Raw genomic sequence first — 21,962 nt, forward strand, 5'->3', positions numbered from 1 at the left:
AGTGGTTTGATAACATTTTACAGCATTTAATTCTGCATTTTATTAGGTCATATAGTCAGGATTCCACGGGATTGGTACAGGGCAGGGGGAATACAGGTTGGGGATGGTTGATCTTTCATGACAATTTTGACAACGTTTGTAATATGTCTGTGTGTGGGTGTGAATGTGTGTTGTTTCTCCTCTTCAGGTTTGCCCACCTCTCTCTTGTTTTTTCTTATCCTAACACCCCTCCCAGAGTCCATCTGGTACCTTTTGCTCCCCCTCAGAACGCGGGCCGGTGGAATTCCCTGGCCTAATTAATGAGCAGACACTCACAGACGGCCAAAGGCTCACATGTCTGCCTCCGTGCACCACCTTGCCTCAGGAGGCCCTTTATTGAAAAGAGAAATAAATTAGATCAACTGAACAGAATGTACCAGCCAGCAGCATGAAATGTCACAGTTTTTGACTGATGTAGGTTTCTGAAAGCCGATTAGATGCTTTTAGACTGAAGCTGTTGATTTTCCATATTTTGTGTAAGTAGTCAAAAACTTTAATTTAACAATTTTCATTTGAACATGTACAGTGTTTCTGTGTTCATGCAAACACGTATTTACATTATATATAAGTGCAATGCCTGATTCTGTCATTAAATACTGAATGATACAGGTATATACTGTAGCACAGTCAACATGGTAGCACATTGGCTGTAGTGGCTGTGTGGAGTTGCATGTACTATGTGAACCATGTTTTCTTGGGTTTTCCCCAAGATATCTGCTTTCTCCTACAAAGACAAATCCACACTGTGTATGGGTACAACTGACTGACTGAGTTTATTTGTCTCTGTGTGTTTGCCCCAAGTGGCAACCTACTGTGACGTCACACATTGGATTATGAATGGCCGTTTTGATGCCTTCAGTCTGACATTTTGGCCGTCGCCATCTTGTTTTTTTTGGAGCCAGAAGTGACCATATCTGGACGAGCTGAGAATCCGAGGACACTACACCCGTCCGCCTAAATAAGACAGCTGACTTTACCTTTACCCAATCACAAAAACCAGACACGCCCCCAAACATGCTGCTGTTTGAGGCTTAATATCGAATTCATTATGGACATATTTTCAGATGGAGCGACAGAACACTGACCTAAAGGAGTGAATTTAGCAAATGACACTATAATGACTTGTAGAAATAATGTATTGATGTATTTCTTGAAAGAAGTTGATGCTTTTTAATAGGGAGTCTATATGTGCCAGAGGTGTTTTCGAGCCAGCCCCGATTGACCCTCAGTGGTGTTGCACTTTAAGACATTTCCACATTGGCTTCTGCTGTGGGACCTGGAAGATACATCCATTTTTATGTCCAATCTATGGTTTGTCCCATGATCGACTAACGATTTCACCATGGGGTGAAATGGGGGTTTTCTTACTTCTTTTCAGCTGCATGCTCAGAGCTGCTGTGGTTCACCTCGAACCTGAAGTGAACAAATTTCAACCAGACATGGATGAATAGGTAAAGAAATGCTACAATAGCCGCACGGCCACCCAAACATCCACACTGGGATCCAGCATGAATTACCGTTGCAAGGTTGTAGGACTCTGCCAGCTGGTCAAGTTGCAGTTTGCATCCATGTCTGTCCAGACTTTGAAGGAATTTGTCTGATAAAGCTGAATCTGATAGAACACAAAGTTGTAGCCATGATAGCAGGCGTTGCTTCAAATGTGGATGTTGCTGCAAAGAAGTTACTAAAAGCTACACACACATTTGCAACCCGACATTACAGATGGTCCATACAATCACCACAATGCCAAGGTGGACACCAAAGATTAGCGCCACCATTTCAGTATCCGACTAAATGTGAAATATTGTCACAATCTCCCATTCTGGTCCCAAGTTATGGCCTTGCTGACCTTTGACCTGTAGGGAATAAAATGTAATAATTTTACTCTATTTGACATTTGATTGAAATTTTGTGATAATTATCACAAAAAGTCCTCAGTTATGGCTACTTATGTGTTTTTTAAGTCGCAGTGACCTTTGACCACTGAAATCTAATCAGTTCATCCTTGAGTCCAAGTGAACTTTTGTGCCAACTTTGAAGAAATTCCTTCAAGGCGTTCTTTGGATATTATGCTTACGAGAACGGGACAGACATACAGACGGAAAACACGAAAAATAATGCCTCCGGCCATGGCATAAAAACCCTATCTACTATTTCATTACCCCTCTCCCTTCTCATGTGCCAAACGAGTCCCGGAGAGCTCATGAGACAAGAGTGGAGGAAGCAGCAAGAGAGAGGTGGGCAGAGAGCTCTCCTGCAGTCGCCTGGCAGAGTAAAAACGAACAAGAAATTATGTGTTTGAAAATATTTGCCTTTTTCTTGTTGTCTTTTGAGCTGTGACATTATTAGTCATGTGGTACATCAATCATGCAGCGAGTTAATGACACATCCAGCCCATGAATCTTTCAGCTCCTTTCCCTAACTTCAACAAGGCATGCTGGGGCTGTTCCTGCTCAGCAGCTGCTGGAGCAAGGCTGTGCCGGAGCCCGGGTGTATTTGCCAGCGCCGACACTTTGATCTCAGCTTGTGGAACAGATAGCTGTGAGGCTGGGCCTGGATCTGGCTCGGCTGAAGTCTGGATGCTTTACTGCATGGTGTACACACAGGGGCCCGGTTCCCATTGGCCGTCCTTGCGCCTTACTCACTACCGTGACCCCTGTATTTGACCAAAAACATGCTTGCGTATTGCAATATATGGTGTTTTCTCAGTGCTGCAATTATGATATCAGTTTTGAAGTGTGTGCAGACAGCTCCCCTTGTGTTTTCCCTTTTCATGCTAAAAAAAATACAAAATGCTTGGCTTGAATAATATATAACATATCAAATAAAACATAACTTGCACACCAGCATGTTGGTGTAATAATTAGGCAACTACAGCAGTCTGTATCTCTATGTTTTTCCAATCAACCCTGCAGCACTACCTATCAATTCTGAAGCCTGAATTCAGGAACAGCCTGCTCCATTCACACTGCCTGGGCAGCTCCACTGACATACTTTCCCTGCTAATGGGGCCACCTGCAGATCTGCGCGGGGCCCCGTCCGGACAGTGTCAGAGGGGAATGCAGACAGAGCAGGCGGTGACGTGGGCGGGTGGTGGTGCAGGGCATCTGTGACTGGCACAAGCATAAGAGCTCTTTCATTTCCCCCTGTTCTGCTGAGTGCCACGGGCACATACACAGAGCCAGGCACTGGTACAGGCCAGGGCACCAACACATGTCAGGAAATACTTTCTCTGTGATCTGAGTGAGCGGGGCCCAAGTTAATGCTCCCCTGACATTTGGACAGCCGAGCGAAAGCTTCATACAATGCAAAAGAGAAAAGGATCATGAGGAAATTCCAGAGGGAGGCCCCTAATTTTATTCCTAAAAAAACACCAGAAAGCTGACATACATTGAAAGCACGATGATTCCACGAGCTAGAACCACTTGATCGTCAGTCATTTGAACTGGCACATTTGAACTTTATCTAAATTTCCCAATGGTATCTTATGGTGTTTTTTATGAGCAATAATTTTTTTATTATTATTATTGTGTGTCCTTTATCTCTGCTTAATTCCCCATAACTACGATATATACAGTATGATTTGATATGATATGCCACAAGCAATGCGATATGGTACAGCGCGATTCTATACAACACAATGTGATACTACAGGATACAACATAATACCATACACTCAGTGCCATTTTTAGCTGGAAAAGCTGGTTGGTGCACAACTACTTTGGACAAATGGAAGAGCAGTACTGCTGTCTCCTATGTTAAAGTCGGATGTTTTGTTGACTCATTTATCCATCACAACCTCCTCCCCACCGTCACTTCCTTCTTTTGTTTCCCACATAATCATGAATGCCTTGTCATTTAACCAGTTAGGTGTTTTAAGGCACTTGTAGTCCATTTTGTGGGAGGACAGTCTTACATAGTCTATACAATCCAACGCAAGTACCATACAATAAAAAAGACAGGATATGATATGATGCAATATAATATGTGAAAGCATGATGCAACAAATTCTGATATAGCCATATGATACTATATTATATGATATGATACAACGATGTGATAATATCAGCACATGCCGGAGGACTGCACAGTGTTTTGTTTTCTCCCCACGATGGACGGGAGAAAACTTCCCCTTACACAGTGGACTGAGACTTAAGACAACCAGCCAAATTATGGGAGTACTTTTTCCATAACAGCAGAGAATAATATCAAAACAACACAATAGGATGCTTTTGACTCCCAAAACAATATATATGAGCATGTTAAGTGCCTGCTATAGGACCAACACATCATCACACCTTAATGACCGAAGTGGTAATCCAAGCGTTGCAGAGTATCAGCGACAGGCATACCGGACCTTTGTTGTCATGGTAACATTAAAAAGACATGGTTAACATTGTGAAAAAGTCGCAGTTTAGTTTGGTTTTGGAAAAATTAACTACGTTTGTTTCATAGGTTACGTTAAATATGAGAAGTATATTAAATTCTGCGCTTGATCATTCGTCATTCATCTGCTGTGTTCGGATCTAAACACAACATTTGTCACCTGAATTCCTCTGTTGTTCTCTCCACAATTACAACGTACAATGACAACTATTGAGGTCCCAATAAATATAAATATTGTCGAGTTTTTTTTAAACATCCTTCAACAATCGAACAGTGTGTTCTGTTTCCTAATGAGGACAGGTTGGATACAATACAAGATAGCAATACAAAATCCAGTCCAGTTTACTCATCTAAGCAGCCATGAACATTCTGACCTCATTCACACATTAATGATAAGTGGCTTAACAATCACAAGTTCCAACAAGTACAAATTACACACCTACTGCAGCATTTATCACCCAAAGGTGTGACTGAAAGAGTCAAACAAATTACTTAAAAACTCTGAGTCTTCTGCCAGAGGGTGAATGCTATAATTCAAGTCAGTGGATAGGGCTGAAACTATTCTTTTCAACCGGTCTGATTGCAGACACTAATACTATAATTGTGTTTTAATTTGTGCATTACAGCAATGATCACAAAAATAAAATTAAAAAAAGCCAGACAACAGCGATAAAAACAGCAGTCAATCAATAAAGCCCAGGCAACGCCTCCTACCTGGGGTGTAATTTCCTTCAACACCATCCTCAGCATTTAAAGACAGCAGTTAAAATCGGACTGCACAGTGTTTTCCTCCCACGGTGGAAAACTTCCCCTTATACACTTAAGGCCTAAAGGCAGCCAGCCAAATTTATGGGAGTACTTTTTCCATAACAGCGGAAAATAATCTGACTTTTAAAGTAAACTTGTAGTTTTCTTGACCACCGACGACCTCTCACTGTCTCTCACACCCTTACACAAACACAGCCCGAACAATACACTAATCTAATGATGGGACATTAACAGGTCATCAGTCAAGCATTTATCCAACCTGATGGATTAATATTGTTCATGATATTCATAATCAAGCAAAAAGGAATATCAGTCAAGAAATATCCTCCCAACAATAACGTAAAATGTATCATCACTGAGCCATAATTCTTGTTGACATACTACTAAACACACACAGGGCCATGCAGTTCACAAACCAGTCCATCACTGAGTGGAAACCTGACTCTCCACTGAGAACAAAGTGGAAAAACGCAAGCCGAGTTAAGAGGGAATCAAAAGGAGAACGATTTAGAAATTCAAGGGGATCAAATGGTAGCTTTATTAGGTGCTGAAGCCGCAGGGCTCGGTGGAATGAAAGCCGGGTCTGTGCTGGGCCTAACTGGCCAGGTCAGGCAAGACACCCAGTGAGAGAGAGCACTCAGGCCTGGAGGAGCCTTCACACCGTCAACCAAACCCTCGGGGGTCATCCCACCCTCCTTAGCCTTAGCATACCGCTGCACTAATGTCTTTCTCAACAGGTACAGTGAGCAGGGGGGCAGCCAGGTAACCCAACGCTGATGGGATCACTCAGCCTCTCTGCGGGCAGGGCGGTCATTTTTTGTGTTCATCGTGTTAGCACGGTCACTTATGGCAAGCTTTTAAGTGAATGGGATAGATGAATGGGAAAGGCATCGTTGTGAGCACTAAATGCAGGTGACGACAATTCAGGTCAAAGATGATCTCGCGTCTTGCAGGGGTGTGTGGAACAAATCCAATTGTTGCAGCAGGGACGGAAAGTAAAGCAGGCCAAGGAGGATATCATTCATAATTACAAGGCTTAGCCAAAGCAAATGCTCCCCCACAGAGAACAGCAACAATGGCCTTAATTACATTTTTTCCTCCAACCCCACCTCAAAGTAAAAACATGGATGACAAATTTGGCATTGGGATTCCAGCTCATGGCTACTCTGTGCCAATTTCACTTTTTTGCTTGTTGCCAAGACAAATCATATTAACACATTACTAAAGAACACTAAAACCTTTTGGCTACACACTAGCTCACCGGTGCCAGTAAACTTCATTAAAGCTAAAAATGCTTTTAGGAAACCTTTCCTCAGTTGCAATTATAAATAAGTTCCTTCATGGAGCCCCCGTCATGGGTGGGCTAGCAGCCCAGGGGCCACTGGCATGCAGACAACTGATCACTAGTCTGAATGGAAAGCAAGCCCAGGGAGCCAGCTCAAGTAACTGCTTTGTTACTGAATAAATGTCGCCAGCAACAAAGTTCACAAAAGACCATTTGTCAACATGTTTATGCAATAAAGGTCTATAACTATGGTGACGACAGCCAAAAAAAAAAAGTGTCTGAGCCCATTAGGGAGAGGAAAAATGGACGTTCTGACATAACACAAAACAACCTCGGTGGCGACTGGCTAATAGTGCTTGGATTGAACAGCACAAAAGACTGCTTGAGTACTTGATTCAGTGTGAACGTGTAAGGTGAGATGACTGGAGCTACGGCGCACAACAATACGGGAGGCTCTTACATATTCCCGCCAAAGGCCTCCGTGTCTGCCTGCCATCACTACTGATAAAAATCAAACTCTCCCTGAGTTGCTTTCACTAATTAAATCCAACTAAAACACACTGAATATGCAATTCATAAGTGTTTCACAAATCTGGCAACGCTCACAGTTTTTTCTGCCTCGTTATAGACCCCAGAGGTATGGGCAGGCCCATAATAACATATTAATTTAGTTTTAAATTGCATTATTTATTACTTCATTTATTTGCTTAAGAAGCACTCCCAAACCTGGGCTAACTTGCACACTTACCTGCCTGCAAACAAGAACTCTGTTGAGACCTACAGTGCACAAATAAATGCATTTGAAAAGATTACAGTGGCCAGAGACAAGATTTGCATTTCTACACCCACTGAAAACAATCAAAAGTCAAACAAACAACAACAAAAATCCTTGTTGAACATTTCAGGTTTGGAGCGGAACTAGTTTAGCCTCTTAAAGTCCAATCTGTACAATAAGATTATGGCACCAAATCTCCTTTGGTGTTATAATCCTGCATAATACCTGAAGTGTCACCACAAAAACACAGGCAGAGAGACTCCCTGTCTGTTTCTCTGTTGGCCCTGATCCGCACCGTTGGTATTAGCTAAAAGATAATTAGAATTCAATTCTTGCATTAAATAATATAAGCCGTAACTAAATAAAGTGCTGTTATGATTTGTATGTCAACATGTTTCTACTTTGTACAAACTGTTCAACATTTGCACTTTAATACAATTTTTTTTTTTTTTTAAAGTAGCTGCAACATTTAAATTTCTTTTCATATCCTCACTAGATAAGGAGTTCCGCTGAGTGCTGAGACCCACTGACAATCTCCTCGGACCTTTTTCGTCTGCTGATGGCCTCCTGAGACTCGCTACAGACGTGGCTATGAATGAGGGAGTTGTTTGAAGAGGCCAACCAAAGGCAAGGCACTGTCCTTGCTGCTCCATTACTCAGTGACCCTGCCATAGGAAAATGCCAAACCAATCAGCAGACAGGCCTTAAAAATAAAAAAATAAAAAATCACCCTACCTGTCCCAGGCAATTCCCATTCAGTTAGCTGACCCCTTCCCTGATAGGTAGAGCTGGGGCAACCGGAGGAAGGCCCTCATTTCAGAGAGGCCATTAATCTTTCTTCCCCTCTCTTTCTGACACGTGAACCAGACCCACCCAGCAGACTTCACAGCAGCTTCCTCTCTGATCTCAATAAGATCTGATCAGGGGCCACGTGGCAGGCTGCCTGCAGAGAACCAGCACCGCCGTGCCACCTCCGAACACATGTATGAACACACACACATGCCATGTAAAAACGAAATATTGTATATAGTGACAGAAACGTACACTTTTTCTTCAGCTTACTAACAGGAAACCATCCGAGACTGACACTGACAGCAGGCTGATCCCCTCCCCTCATCGCTCCCACACTCCCACACGCAAAAAACATCACCTGAACATTTCGATCATTGTAGTCAGATGCCAAACGGAGGGGAGCTGGGGAGGCTTTAGAGATGACTCCCGACACTCAAACGGCAAACGAGGCTGCTTAAAGATGCTCTTGAGGATGTGTGTGTTTGTGTGTGTGTGTGTGTGGGGGGGGGGTTACTTAAACACGCGTTTGTTTGAACACACACAGCTGCACTGAAACCCAGATGTTATTCCTGTTTTACTGACACTAAAATGATGTTTCTCCCTAAAAACCCTGATACCGGTGCTTCCTTGAGAAACGGGGTGGATGATGTGATGACAGTAAGTTCAGAGGATGCTGATGATGTGCAGTGATACGACAGCTTACAGCTGTGATACCTGTTTAGACAAACCCTCTGACAACAAGATGTGTCACTAAGCAAGGCTTTAAGCACAGCCGATTCCCTCATAACAAGATGCGGATTTGCTTGCCTTAGAAGTATGGAGACTAGTCTCGAAGCCTCTCTTATGACGGTTAGCGCTAAGCCACAATGTTTACACAGCCCCTCTGGGCTATTTCACTTTCCAGCACCAAAATAGCAGTCATCTCCCAAATCTTCTTGTGAGGAGAGAAAGTCTCATTGATGAGGATAAGAGGAGAAAGGGACAAGACAAGCTTGGGGATTAGTGGCCCTAAACTCCTGCACAGCACACTCCACCGTCTGGTACTGTGCATTGAGCCGTCTTGACAGGAGGGAGCCGTATGGCAATTGAGGAGGTTAGACGGGGTCATGCAGCGTTGCTCAGCGGGGATTAGGAGGCGTGTGGCCCCCTTCACTTTTAATCAAACCCTTCCAATCAGGTCAGATTACAATAGGATAAGCAGGTTCAGCACATTGTGTGGTTAATACTCCTCTCTTTAGAAAGGCCTCCCAAAATCTGCTCTCCCTGCAACAAGAGGAGCCCTGCATTATGTTCAAAGAATGCATATTGTTTTCATAATTACTTCTTACAAAGTAGGTTAGAAAAAAAAACATGAAGTCACATCTAGAAATACTGTTAGGGGGCCTTTTGCTGTGATTTATGTGTCTCACTTTGTTAAATCCTTTTTTGTGTTACACTTTTTTTTTTTTTTTTTTTCAAAGGGCTTACAAGGAGCTTTCTCCAGCATCTTTCACCATTGCTCTTTTTTTTTTTTTTTGTACACTTCTGTCCCTCGGGGCAAATACTCTGCCCTTTAATGCAGCCTTTGTGCTCAACATTTGATTAAATTTGAAGTAACTTTACATCAGGCGGGCTCGTCATGGCTACTTCTTATTTACTGCTCATAAACAATTTATCCGGGGAGGATACATTCTCTGAAGGCTTTATTAGTAAAGAAAAGACAATTGGTTTGACGTCTTAGAAGTGCGCAGCTGCCGGTGTGATTCCCCTGCACCTCTTTCGATCCATGTCAGGCAGATCACAGAGGGGTTTTGTCACAACCGACTGTTTTACTAGTTGTTTCAACTTTGCAGAGCTTTTCTGAAGAGTTAGGTAAACAGTGTTAACAAGGTATAGGTTTTCATGGTCTGACTGAACAAAAACCAGAGAAGAGGCACTTTGCCTGCGCTACCATCCAGTACGATCACTATCCTTAATCTGGGAGTCAGGCTGCATACCTTCTGATTTCTCTGTTAGAACATGGATAGAGGAGCGGTCCGGGGGAACTTCAAAGGGGCAGGGAGACGCACATGGCTGCTAATTTTTCAGACTGGGCATATGTGGCGGAGAGCGTGGATTTGAGGCTCTGCTCTCACTTCAAAGCCAGGCGCCTTAAAAGGTCTGGCTGTGTTTTGACGTGGATCTGCAGAGGTGAATGAGAATCAAGCACCCGCTGCAGACCCTTCAGAAGTCATGCTCACTCTGTTTAACCCCCACCCCCCACCCCCACCCGCTGCACACACTCTCTCTTCCCTGCCTTGACAAAGAGAAGAAAAAAAACAAGAAAATTCAATAATGCCTTTGAGAGGCAGGATTACCTGAGGAGGCGCCTGCGCTGCTATGCCGTGAGTGAAATCTCATGTGCCCTCCCTCTCCTTCTGCTCTCACCACATCCCTTCCTCTTTTCACTCCTCTCTCCCTTCTACTCCCCAGCTTGGCTAAAGACAGCCCTCAAAAAGCACATCAAAACTCTCCTTTGATGCCATGGCAGGCAATTAACCCCTGGAGTCCAAAATTACAGATTGCTTGGGATGTGACACATTTTGGATGGGTGGGGTGGCAAGTGTGCATGTGCCTGTTTTTGAGGGTTGGGGTGTGGTGGGGTGGGCTTGGGGTGGGGTGGGTGTATTGTTTGTTTGTTTTAAAGCGGGCTACTTCTCTAATGAAGTGATGCCGTGGCAGATTTGAGACAACCCATTTCTGTCAGTTTGAAAAGTAAAGTAGGGTAAACCTCTAGAGAAAGGGCTAGCTTCACCGGAGGAAGTGTTTGCACTCCATTATTTGTACTCCTGCTCACTTCTGATGAACAATGCTGCAATACAGAGGGAACAAAGGAGCCAGGCTCCTTGCGAATTTTAATTAAGTCGTGGGCGCAGCCAAACAATGATGAGGTCTATCCCAATTTCAACTGTGTTTTTGTGTCACTCACTGCTCTTGTGTTGCTTTGCATAAAAAATAATTAGGCTGGGTTGGAGCAGCGGTGTTGGATGGCGCTCCCAGATAAAGCCCAGCGTTCCCTTGACTGATGTAGGTGATGAAGTACATTATACGTCACCAGGTATTAGCTCTGAATGAATGCCATGTGTGGCTTTGGCACGGCAAAACGATTTACAAAATGACTCTATTTTGGAGTCTTGTCAGTGGCAGGGCAGGTGTGTAACAAGCCTTGCCAAGCAATGCAGCGGCAGTGTAGTGAAGGTGTGACAACTGCTACAGGATGTGACAAGAACGGCCTGGTGTAAGCCCAGTCATCCAGCGTGCCGCGACTGGTGACCCCTAGCAACGGGGGTTATCTGTCTGATAAAGTGTGATGGCTGTTACTGTCCTCGCAGTTGACATCAAACACATCAAAACACCTGAGACCTTCAGCAGAAGGCATTCAGCCTCAACAGGCAGCGCTCGCCAGATAAAAGACAGCACAGGCCAAATAGCACTGTTAAATCTGGGAAAAATGAAGTACACAAACAAACACACAGGCCTAAACAGTTTTATGCCGACATTTTAATATTCAAGGGAGCAAGAGACGACCACAGCTTTCCCTCACGGTGAGCCCCATATGGAGCTTTCAGCCACAGCTTTCACATTGCTGGTGTTAGTGATGCTGTCTGTCATGGCAGTGGGCGTCTTCAACTCTGTTCTACACATGAGGCGAGAGTGTCTCTCTGCCAGACACACACTCGCACTTACCTAAGTTCAAGCAAACATGCAGAAGTGTAATTCAAACAATTAGGGCAGATCACAGTAGTGAGGCATAAATCTGCAGCTTTTCTCTGCTGAGGACAAGACGGCTTTTTTTTTTTTTTTTTTTTTTTTTTTTTACCCTGCCAGATACAGGCAAAAGCTTCTGATCTCCTCAAGACATTGTTTTACGATGGGCTTATGCGCCGCCCTCCCCTGGCAGACAGTGAGATTACACAGTGATTATAAGCAACTCAATATTGTATGACAGCCTCTTCCACGTGAGGGACTTACAATCATGTTTCATTAATTCAGCTTGAATGAAGCCTCGATTCAAGCACACAGAAGCTTAAGATTTATGTGAAATTAATAACATAACAGATGTCTTCAGAACATCGTATCTCTGGTATGAGTTGGGGAAATCAGATTTTAAAAATAAATAAATAAAAAAAAACTTTAGATATGCATACAACCAGGCTTCCAGTGGTGGCACCTAAGAGTTCAAGAACTCTTCCCTTACATCATGCGTTGTAAGGTACCAGAGGGGGTGTCGAGTGACAGATTTGTATCAAATGGCCTTATTTAACACTGCCTTTCGGCTTTAATAGTGGCAAGCCAAAACAAGTATCGTGTTGGATATTTCAATAGGATGTAATCACTGGGGGAAGCTTGCTGAAACATGGTATGCATCAGAGCTTTCCTTTTTTTTTTTAAATTATTTTCATGATTTGCCATTACTTCTCATCTATTCTTTTTCTTCTGTAACAAAATGCATCTGTGTTTCGAAAATGTCTCACGCACTTTGTTCAAGCTCAGGGAGCCCTACACAAGATCGCCTCAGGCCAGAGCTGCTGTACTCCCTTCCCCTTTTGTATGCTATGTCTCTCTGCATAGACTAAATATGGGGACAAGCGCTTCACAGCCTACTGTCTTGCATGGTTGCTGCCCTCCCCAGGTACTCCGCCAGCGCAGCTCAAACACAGGCAGTGGGGAGACAGCGTTTCTCTGCTTCAAAGAGATGGAAAAAGATAAATCATTCAGGTTGGGCTTTTGTTCCAATATGCCACAGCGCTGCGATCACAATCCCTTTTTCCACTCCCTTTGTTTCCCAAACTCAAGTGTCTGGTGGATGTGACAGTGAATCTAACTTCCTCTGCAGGTTGTTTATGCAGCTCAATCACGATAATTCTTCAAATTTGAAATGACAACATTGACATGCTTGCTTTCAGAAAAGAGGAGCTGAGATCTTCATGTGCAAAGATTACCTACTTGTCATTTAAAAAAACAAGTCTACACACACATACAGTGTATTACAAAATATTTTTGTATGTATTTAAACTGTTTATTTTTCAAACTGTACAAAAAAGGTGACGCAGAGTGACAGCTCTAATATGGAATGTGATTAAAACGTGATTAAAATAAATTAAACTGACAATAATCTTTGTAATTGTCAAAGCTATTTGAGCTGAGACAGACAGTGATTTACTCTGTAATTAATTTAATCACATTTATTCTGCTCCACTAAGTCAGTTGAACTGTGAATTCAACTTTTTGTCATGCTCACAGAAGAGGGCCTGTATTTATTCACGCTCTCGGTCGCTGATGTGAGCCCTGTGTACGTCTTTGTCAGGCGAAGCCGCCGAACTGCTGTCTCTGCCAGCCTGGTTAAGTCGTTTAAAGGAATACAATGCAAACAGAAAAAACAATAAAGGAAAATCAGAGTTATTAAATTGGATATTGCGGTAATGCATAATCTAACTTCATCTCAATGGATCCGATAAAAATTCTTTGTTTAGCCAGCGAGAGCTGAGGCACTCTAATCATTGAAAAACCAATTCAAATTTATGAGAGCCGGGGTCTATGCAAAAATGGGCGGATGGAAGAATGAGGTGTAGGGGTGCATTAATCTTTATAACGTTATTATTTTTTCTTCATTTCTCGAATAACAATTGTCTGCTGCATAATAGGATCAAAGTGAGTTTGCTAATAATGTCTGAGGAAGAAGGGGCTTACTGTATGTCAGTCAAACACTTTCTAATGGTGTCTAATTCAGTCTGAACTCGACAACCCTTTGCACCGCTCATTCTGCTTTACACATCAATGGGCAGAGTGGCCCCTCCGGCTCCTGCCGAGAACACAGTGGTGCAGAATAAAACACAGCATTGTGCTAAACTGTCTTTAATCTACTCACTGTTAGGGCTCAGCTAATGTTCAGTGTGTCCATTTTATAATTACATCCAGACAACAACTAGTACAACTCCTACCATTCGCTGAACATTCTTGCTACGTCGCACCGTCACACACATGGAAGTTGTACAGCTCTTGAAAGAAGCTTCTTTTTTTTTTTCGCATGCTCGCATAAATTCACATTTTTCTTTGATTGACATCCAGATACGTCGGGTCGCAGAGGTGAGGTGGGACAGTAGAGGCATGTGGTGGTGGTATCAATGTGACATGGTGGTCATAATAAATAGGGGAAATGGGAGGGTGACAGAAGAGGCCAGAAGAGGGGAGAGTGTTCCTGCTTGTGGCCCCTGGGGTGATGAGCGCAGAGACATGGAGCCCAGAAGCTCTGGCCACTTGCCAGCGCTAACTGTACTGGTCCTGCTCCTCCCTGCTGAGAGAACATCCATCTCCCTCCTCAGCCTGACACTCCGTTTATTCCCACATTCATTTGTCATGTCCCCAATCAGCTGGATGAATAGAAATGCTGTGACCATGATGGATGGAGATTCTAATTAAGACCCCCATTCTTCCAAAAAAAAAAAAAAAAAAATTACACTGAACTTGAGATGCCATTTCCCCCCCCTACACTTTCTGTGTATCTAATAAGAGGGTACACCCCCCTTTTTTTTTTTTTTTTTTTTTTTTTTTTTTTTTTTTTTTTTTTTTTTTTTTTTTTTTTTTTTTTTTTTTTTTTTTTTTTTTAATTTTTGCTGCTAGTGGTGGGTGATGGCCTTTGCAGTCCCTGTCAGTCAGCTGTAGGTCACCTGACAGCAGAGATAGACAGACGGAGGAGGGATAGGGAATGGGGGGGCAGCTGAAGTAACTCTGGACCCAGGACGCTTTTGTTTGTTTGTTTGCTGTGTTTAAAACAAAGAGCGTATGGCATTGAGAATTCCATCTGAAGGAACTCCCCTCAGAGATTAGTTATTCAAAGGCATGCAAATGACATCGCCATGTGCTGGTTTACAAGGGGGTTGTGTTCATTTTGGATCTGCTTAATTGCTTCATTTCTAAAATAACTTCTCTGTTGTTTACCACCACAATACAGATAAAGGCTGTGTATAGCACAGCTGTATAGCACATTTGATACTTCTTTTTTTTTTCTCTCTCTCTCTCGTGTGTGCCTTATTTTACTGTTTGGCCCACAATGTTTTCAATGATCAAAAATTAATATCTTGCTTTTGAAAATACAATGATGTGTGAGAGGTCCTTTTAACAGCAATACTGGAAATAAATACATAGATAGATAAATGCATTAATATACATCTTGATCCTAAAAATAATTATAAACAGACTCATGAAATCTTAATTTGATGCCAATTCAGGCTGATTTTAACTCCAAAAATCATGCAACATCCAATATATTTTAAGTACATACTTAATGGTACTTTAACGGAACCAACCAAGTAGCCTTAATAATCTGAAAACATAATATGTTATTTGGAAAGAAATGTTGATACCTACCAGAAGTTTTGCTATGTTTACACAGGAGTACATCTCATTTCTATCAGCCAGCCACAGCCTTTACCATATGTCACTTCTCATTTTGCAGCCCACTCATATTGATAAAATCCCTTGGTATATTTGGTAAGTACTTGTAAATCTTACATTAGGACACTTTATTTTACTCTTTCAAACTATTTTTTAGTCACACACCTGTCAGAGTTACATGCGCTGTAGTAACTGAAAGCTTTTCTGTGCGGCGCCTACTAGCTAGCATCGACTGATGGGATGTGAGACAGTAAGAGGCATCTGCTTGTAGCCACAGAAAACAACCTGACTTACACTATTCCCATTTAAACTGCATGAAAACTAAAGATTTGTACCATATTGGGTACATTTCTTGGAATTTATCTTTTAAAAATTTTTATAGAAAAACTATCATTCACTAACCAGTGTTGAAGTCAAAGTAACTAAAAATGTTGAACAATACCCAGGCATAAAAGCACATATATTGTACTCTGCCTTTGATGGTCTTCAAGGAATGCTAGAACAGCAAAACAAATTCCTTCGTGTCAATTTAAAAAAAATAATAATAATAATTGAAAATGAATGTATGTTTATTACTCATGGTCTATTTCTGATGTGTTGTTTCATAAGTAAACCTAATCGCACAAAATCACATGAATACAGACTAAACTAAACTAAACGACCTTTAGCTAGAGTTCAGCTAAGTTATCGTCATCACGAGTGACTACTGCCCCATTAAATTCATGCAGAACCAAAATGTCAGTTCATCAAAATGGATATTTTTCATTTCCAGACAACAGCTGGGCAGAAGTCACAGTAAAGTTACTGTAGCGTGCAGTTGCACGCAAAGTCAAAATGTAGTAGTTGTGGGTTTTAGCTCCATTTAATTTTTACTGCAAATTTTAAAAGTTCCCTTTACAGAAATTATATATTTTGCAGAACCAGTTTTAAAGTAGTAAATATTTCAAAAGGCATTTTGACTTTGTGGTTGATAACCACAACAAAACCAGCCATCAAACTAATAAAATCCACATTTCCAAACCCAAGTCAGATAAAAGAAAAAAAATGAGGGTATGTATATACAGAAAGTGTGTCATTATGCATGAGATTACATCGGGTAAATGATAGTCATTGGGCATAATCCTGGGGACGAAGCCCGGCAGCACTTGTGTCCGAGGAAGTTAATCACCTTGGTTAAGGTGCAGAAAGGCTGGATTGAATTACAAGAAAGCAGCATATCTGCAGAGGTAAGCCATGCGTGACCTGCCTCCACTCCTCTTAAACATGCAATGCCAGCAGGCGCCTCAGCATTTTTAAATCATTGAAAAGAATCAATTACTGTAAATGCAACATGGGCAGCCAAGCATGTAACTCATAACATATCTTTGGGGAGCCTGAAAAAGCATTTGGACTATCTATTGTGAAATTCTGTAGGGGAGCCAACATTATTGGAAACTATACACCCCCCAACGATGTTGGATACATTTCTAATGCATCTTTTGTGAAAGACTAATATCAGCCAACAAAGAGGGTCAGATTTGTTATATCAGATATACAATTGGTGATATTTTCAGCTGTCACGGAGTCAAAGCAGCTAAAACGGTCAATTTTACAAAAACAGGATAAATAAATACTAGTGCGACAATATTGGCTACACATTTTGCAGACAATTAGATTTTTCATATTTTTTTATGTTGCGAAAAGTAGTAAATATTTGTACGCTTCATCCTTAAATGCTGTGCTGTAGTCTTCAAATCAAAGTCCCCAGTGAAAAGAAATGTGAAACCAATGGCTTTTGGATTGCAGCCCTCGACTAAGCCTTTCAAAATAACCCCAATATTGCCTAAATATTCTTATTATGTACATCACATAACCTTCTTTGCTTCCAATCAGCCCAGAAGCCTTACTTTGGCAGTAACATGCCTAATCCCATGTTAAAATGAAGAACACATAATAAAAGGGAAAAAATAAACATCATCCCGTGGTCGAGGCCTAAATCCCTTTTTCATGTCCATGCTGAGTGGACAAGCAATGTTATTTATTGTGAAACAAGGCGGGGACAAGGATCAGAGCTCCTCTTTGACCACCATCTGAGGACTGAACCACTGTTTTCGCATCATATCCGGGTGTATACAAGCTGTAAACCCGCGTCAGTATGGCCTAGGCCCTTTGTTAACACTTGTATATCGGACCTTCTCTTGATCAGACATACTCACAAATATTGATCGCTACAAATTTCTGACATTGTCCTCGTTGCCAGAACAGCAACCTTGAAAAAAGAGAAAAAAATAAGGGCTAATGCAGGAGAGGAATGCCTGTCTAGCTCTGTCTGTGTGGTGGAATGACACCCCTCACTCCCCCTCTCTCTTCTTCTTCCTCACTGCCTGTGGATGCTTATGTTGGCTGTTCTTGTTTGAGGGGCATTGCTTGATCATTCATTATTAGCTCACGTCTGTCAAACCAAACAATGAATAGACTGCTCAAAATTGATGACTATATAGAAGTGCATATGAGCAAAAAGGCTTTCATTTAGTGCCCTACTCTCCATGTAGGAGGTGACAGCCATGATGGATATGACATTATACACCAGATTTATCTTGGAAATGGAATAATTATGCACTTAATGCATGACTGGTGGTCTGCATTTATACTGATAGCTAACAGGGCAGGCAGCAGGATAAGCAGAGGGGGGTTGGACAGTGAAATCCCCGAGGTCTTATAGCCTCCGGCCCCATTGGAAATCTTTAACTACTAGAAAATACATTTTCTCTGGTCAAGGTTAAGATGCAAGTCTGCATATGCCAAGTTACATCCTGACAGTGTCACCTCTACAGGGACGGTCGGCTCATCGCAAGGTGACCCTAGAACAGTTAATGGTGACTAATACCCCTGTAGAGGGAGGCTAAGGGTCATAACACGCCACACCACTTACAGGAGAACGATACAGAAACAGCGGCTAACACTGATCAATACGCTGCATTACAAATTCCTCCATCTTTCTTTGTTCCTCTGTTCGAGATTGGACATGGAGACACCTAATGTGGAAATAATGTAGATTTCCATCCAATCTGTGGTGAAAGTAGTGCATAAACACCTGGCATGTAAAGGCGCGGTGTTTCAAGAGAATGACTTTCCATTACAAGTTCTCAGTTTGGCGGTTCTGCTCAGGGAACTGAACAAACAGCTTTACATGCCACGCTGCCTTTATAATTGAATGTGCATTTCTCAGACATCAAAATGATCTCAGCATCGTGGTGGAGGCCTCTCTCTTCATTTTACCTCATTCTGACTTCAGACAGGGTTTCTCTTCTTATACGATAGGGGGGTGGAATCCCTCGGTGGTGTCACTGAGTGTTTTGTGTAAGACTAGACAAATAATCCTTCCCTTCTCAGAGGCGGGAATGTATTTTACAGGTATCCGTCATCCAAGTGTCAATCCTGCCGGCAGATTTCACACGCCACTGGCACCAGCGCCACTCTGCCTGCTCGCTTCCTGATTGCATAAATACTCCCAGTGACACAGTGGACTGCATCCAATTCCACACCTGCTCAGACATCTCGGGGAGAAGGGAGGGGCGAGGGGGGTGGGGGGCATTAACTAATAAACACTGAGTGCCTGTTAAGGACACTGGGAGTCTTTCATATGCAAGATTGGCTCCTCAGCTCCTGTGAGATTGTTAAAAATATATACTCAGTGATGATGTTCATCATCAGCATAAAAATGAGAAAAGCTGGGAAATTAGTCATCTGGGAAAAAGGTCATCAGAGTGCCTAATAGCTCATGTTAGCTAAGTATTCTGTGTCTCCACACCTCAAAGACAGCTACTCTGTGATTAAAGTAATTGTCGTCATTAGCCTTGCATTTTTTTTTAATAATAAATTCCCAGAGGCTTAGTATGATTACATTGTTGTGCTGAGGCAATTTGAAAAAGCCACAAATCCACCCCGGCGCTAAGCTATGTACAACAAATGTTACAATGCCAAATTCCAGGTACAGGATGATGAACAGAACGGGAAAAGGGTTCAAATCCATCTGGCGGAGTCCTATTCATTTCTGTTCCTGTGGTTTTAGACGTGTGCAGTGGTGGGGCGCTGCCTTGCCTTTGATCAGCTGGTGGAGACAATGCGGCTCTCCTCAGCCCTGTGGCACGGGAGGGTTTACCTGCTGCTAAGTCAGGTATCACAGCCAGGGACCGAGCACCTTAAAGAGGCTTTAACCCTCCTCTGGATCAGGCTGACATGATTCATGTGGGCTGGGTGTGGATTTGAGTCCCTGCTGTGGCACAGCGTCTTTCATGTCAGGCTGTTTATGAGAATATGGAGATGGGTTTTGCATGCTCGTGGGTGTTCCTTAAAGCAGCGATAGGACCTCAGGCTGGGCTTGATCCCTGACGAGTCAGAATCTACCTCTCGATGAATCTCTTGTAGCACACTTAATACCCATAAGAACATGGTGCACGAGGCCCCTCATCTTGGTAACAGAAAGGAATTTGAGAGCAGATTAATATTATGAACAGTAATATTCCCCCGGCGGCATCTGCATGCGCCAGGGATTACAGGGCTCTGGGGTGATTACCGGCAGGGGAAGTGGGGTTACAAGTCCAAAAAACTTTTCATCTTCACCCAGGGCACAAGGGCACACATAGAAAGACATATAAATATGTAATAATAGAGCCTGTTTTCATGTCTGCTTAAATCTGTGCCTTGTTATGTTGATCACAGCAATATATTTCTTTAGATAAGCACTGTGGCACGGTGCAAGGGTCACGCTTTCTTCCAATGTCAATAAACTCACCTGTTTTTCACAATGAAATTGAGACTGAAATTAAATAAAAAGTAATGACAGTATGAGAACTATGATTAAACTTACTTTTGGTAACGAATAAAAGAATAAACAATTAAATGGACAGTTGCACCTAAGATACTTAACATTACTTCATGTTGCCATCAAAGGGAACCATCTACTGTAAATCAGACCTCTCTGGGGCCCAAAGCAACAACTACACACACGAGGGGCAAATTATTTGCATTGCCACACAGTCCAACCTGACACCCCAGTGCTCTGACTACAATCCTCATCCTTTAGAACAGTTTGCTCCATCAGACAGAATAAATACATAGAATGAGGTATAAACAAACATACACCAGGAATCTATGCCCAGCTAATCAACATTTTAAATTCAATATTTAATCACTAAATCACTCAATCAATTTAATAGTCAATGTCAATCCATTGCTTTACATGTTGTTTTAGTCCAGAGTTGTGTCTTGATTGTCATTATCCTATTTAAAATCTATATGCACCTCTATACACTCTCATGTATTGTCTGAAATGGAAGTTTCATTTTGTGCACATGCATATGAACGCACGTTCACGCACAACTCAGCTATCTTTTCCAAACGGTTTATAGACACTGTTAATCATTGGTGTTTATTTAACATAATATCTAGTTTTATTTCACCTCTCACTTTCGTCTGGTACAAAGTCACAGAACACTGTCTTTGAAGTAGCTGGCAAGCAAACAAACAAGACCGAGACAGACCAAGAGGTGCACTGTTTGCCCAACTAGGTTAGAGACAGACAGAGTAGAGAGAGACGCACGGCAAGGACATCAACTTAACCTGACTTTTATTTACTGAAATTAAACTTGGAGCGGAGAGAACATAAGTTCACGTGATCGCCGGTCTTGTAATTAACTTCTTCTTTTTTTTTCTTTTTTTTTGACCAAAAGGAGAGTTACGCTTCATCCTTTCATCAAAAGTGTAAACAAAGGTGTTGACATTAGAGTGACGCAGGGGTCTTACATAATTTGCAGAGCAGAATGACATGGACACTATGTGAACCAATCAGTGCCTTTCCCACTAATTTTGCAATACACAGGATTGCACATGTGTAACCCTGGTACTTACACATTACAAAGATGGTGACAACAGAAGCATCAATATGCTTACATATACACATTACAAAGATGGTGACAACAGAAGCATCAATATGCTTACATAATGATTAAATGCATGATAAAATCTACTGAACTAAAATGTAATGTAGTTTATTTTGACTCACATGAGTAAAAAGTGATAACAGTTAATATACACGTTCATCAAAAATTAAATCAGGTGTCAAAATGAACACTGCTTTTAACTGTATTTGTTTTTCTTTTTATCTCTTGTTTTGAGATGAAAGCCAAAACTCTGCATTCCTGCAAGTGTGAATTACCCCACTCCATCTAATCTTTACAGTAGCCAATTTTATCTATTTTTTCTTCTCCCTGGTGTGTAAAAACATTATTAGTTTAGTGAATTAAGAGAGGAAGCCTACAAGGTGAAGGGTAGCAAAGCTAATCTCCCATAGGATGGCATCAGAGATCCCGCAAAGTTCCATGTCCGGCCCACTACAGATATCCGTTTTCAGTGAGGCATGAGGACCTGCCAGTCTTTAGGCCCTGCTCACTCTAAGCCTCATTATTCCCACTTGCCACCGGGCTGACGCCAAGCCACGCGTGCAAAGCAAGCCAAGGAAATCAC

At 42.1% G+C, this 21,962-nt stretch overlaps 1 long non-coding RNA gene across 1 annotated transcript in view; it reads right to left on the reverse strand.

The window, feature by feature from the left end:
* Positions 1 to 21,962, reverse strand: part of LOC138616265 (uncharacterized) — a 244,587-nt gene that overhangs the window by 72,287 nt on the left and 150,338 nt on the right. The window contains exon 2 of the long non-coding RNA XR_011310589.1: positions 14,584 to 14,677. This is a non-coding gene — a long non-coding RNA (uncharacterized lncRNA). The remainder of the gene's footprint in view (positions 1 to 14,583; positions 14,678 to 21,962) is intronic.

Source organism: Brachyistius frenatus, unplaced genomic scaffold, assembly GCF_029030835.1.
Source record: "Brachyistius frenatus isolate BFR_SWC_R1_liver_20210118 unplaced genomic scaffold, ASM2903083v1 Contig_9, whole genome shotgun sequence".
Taxonomy (NCBI): Eukaryota; Metazoa; Chordata; class Actinopteri; family Embiotocidae; genus Brachyistius; species Brachyistius frenatus.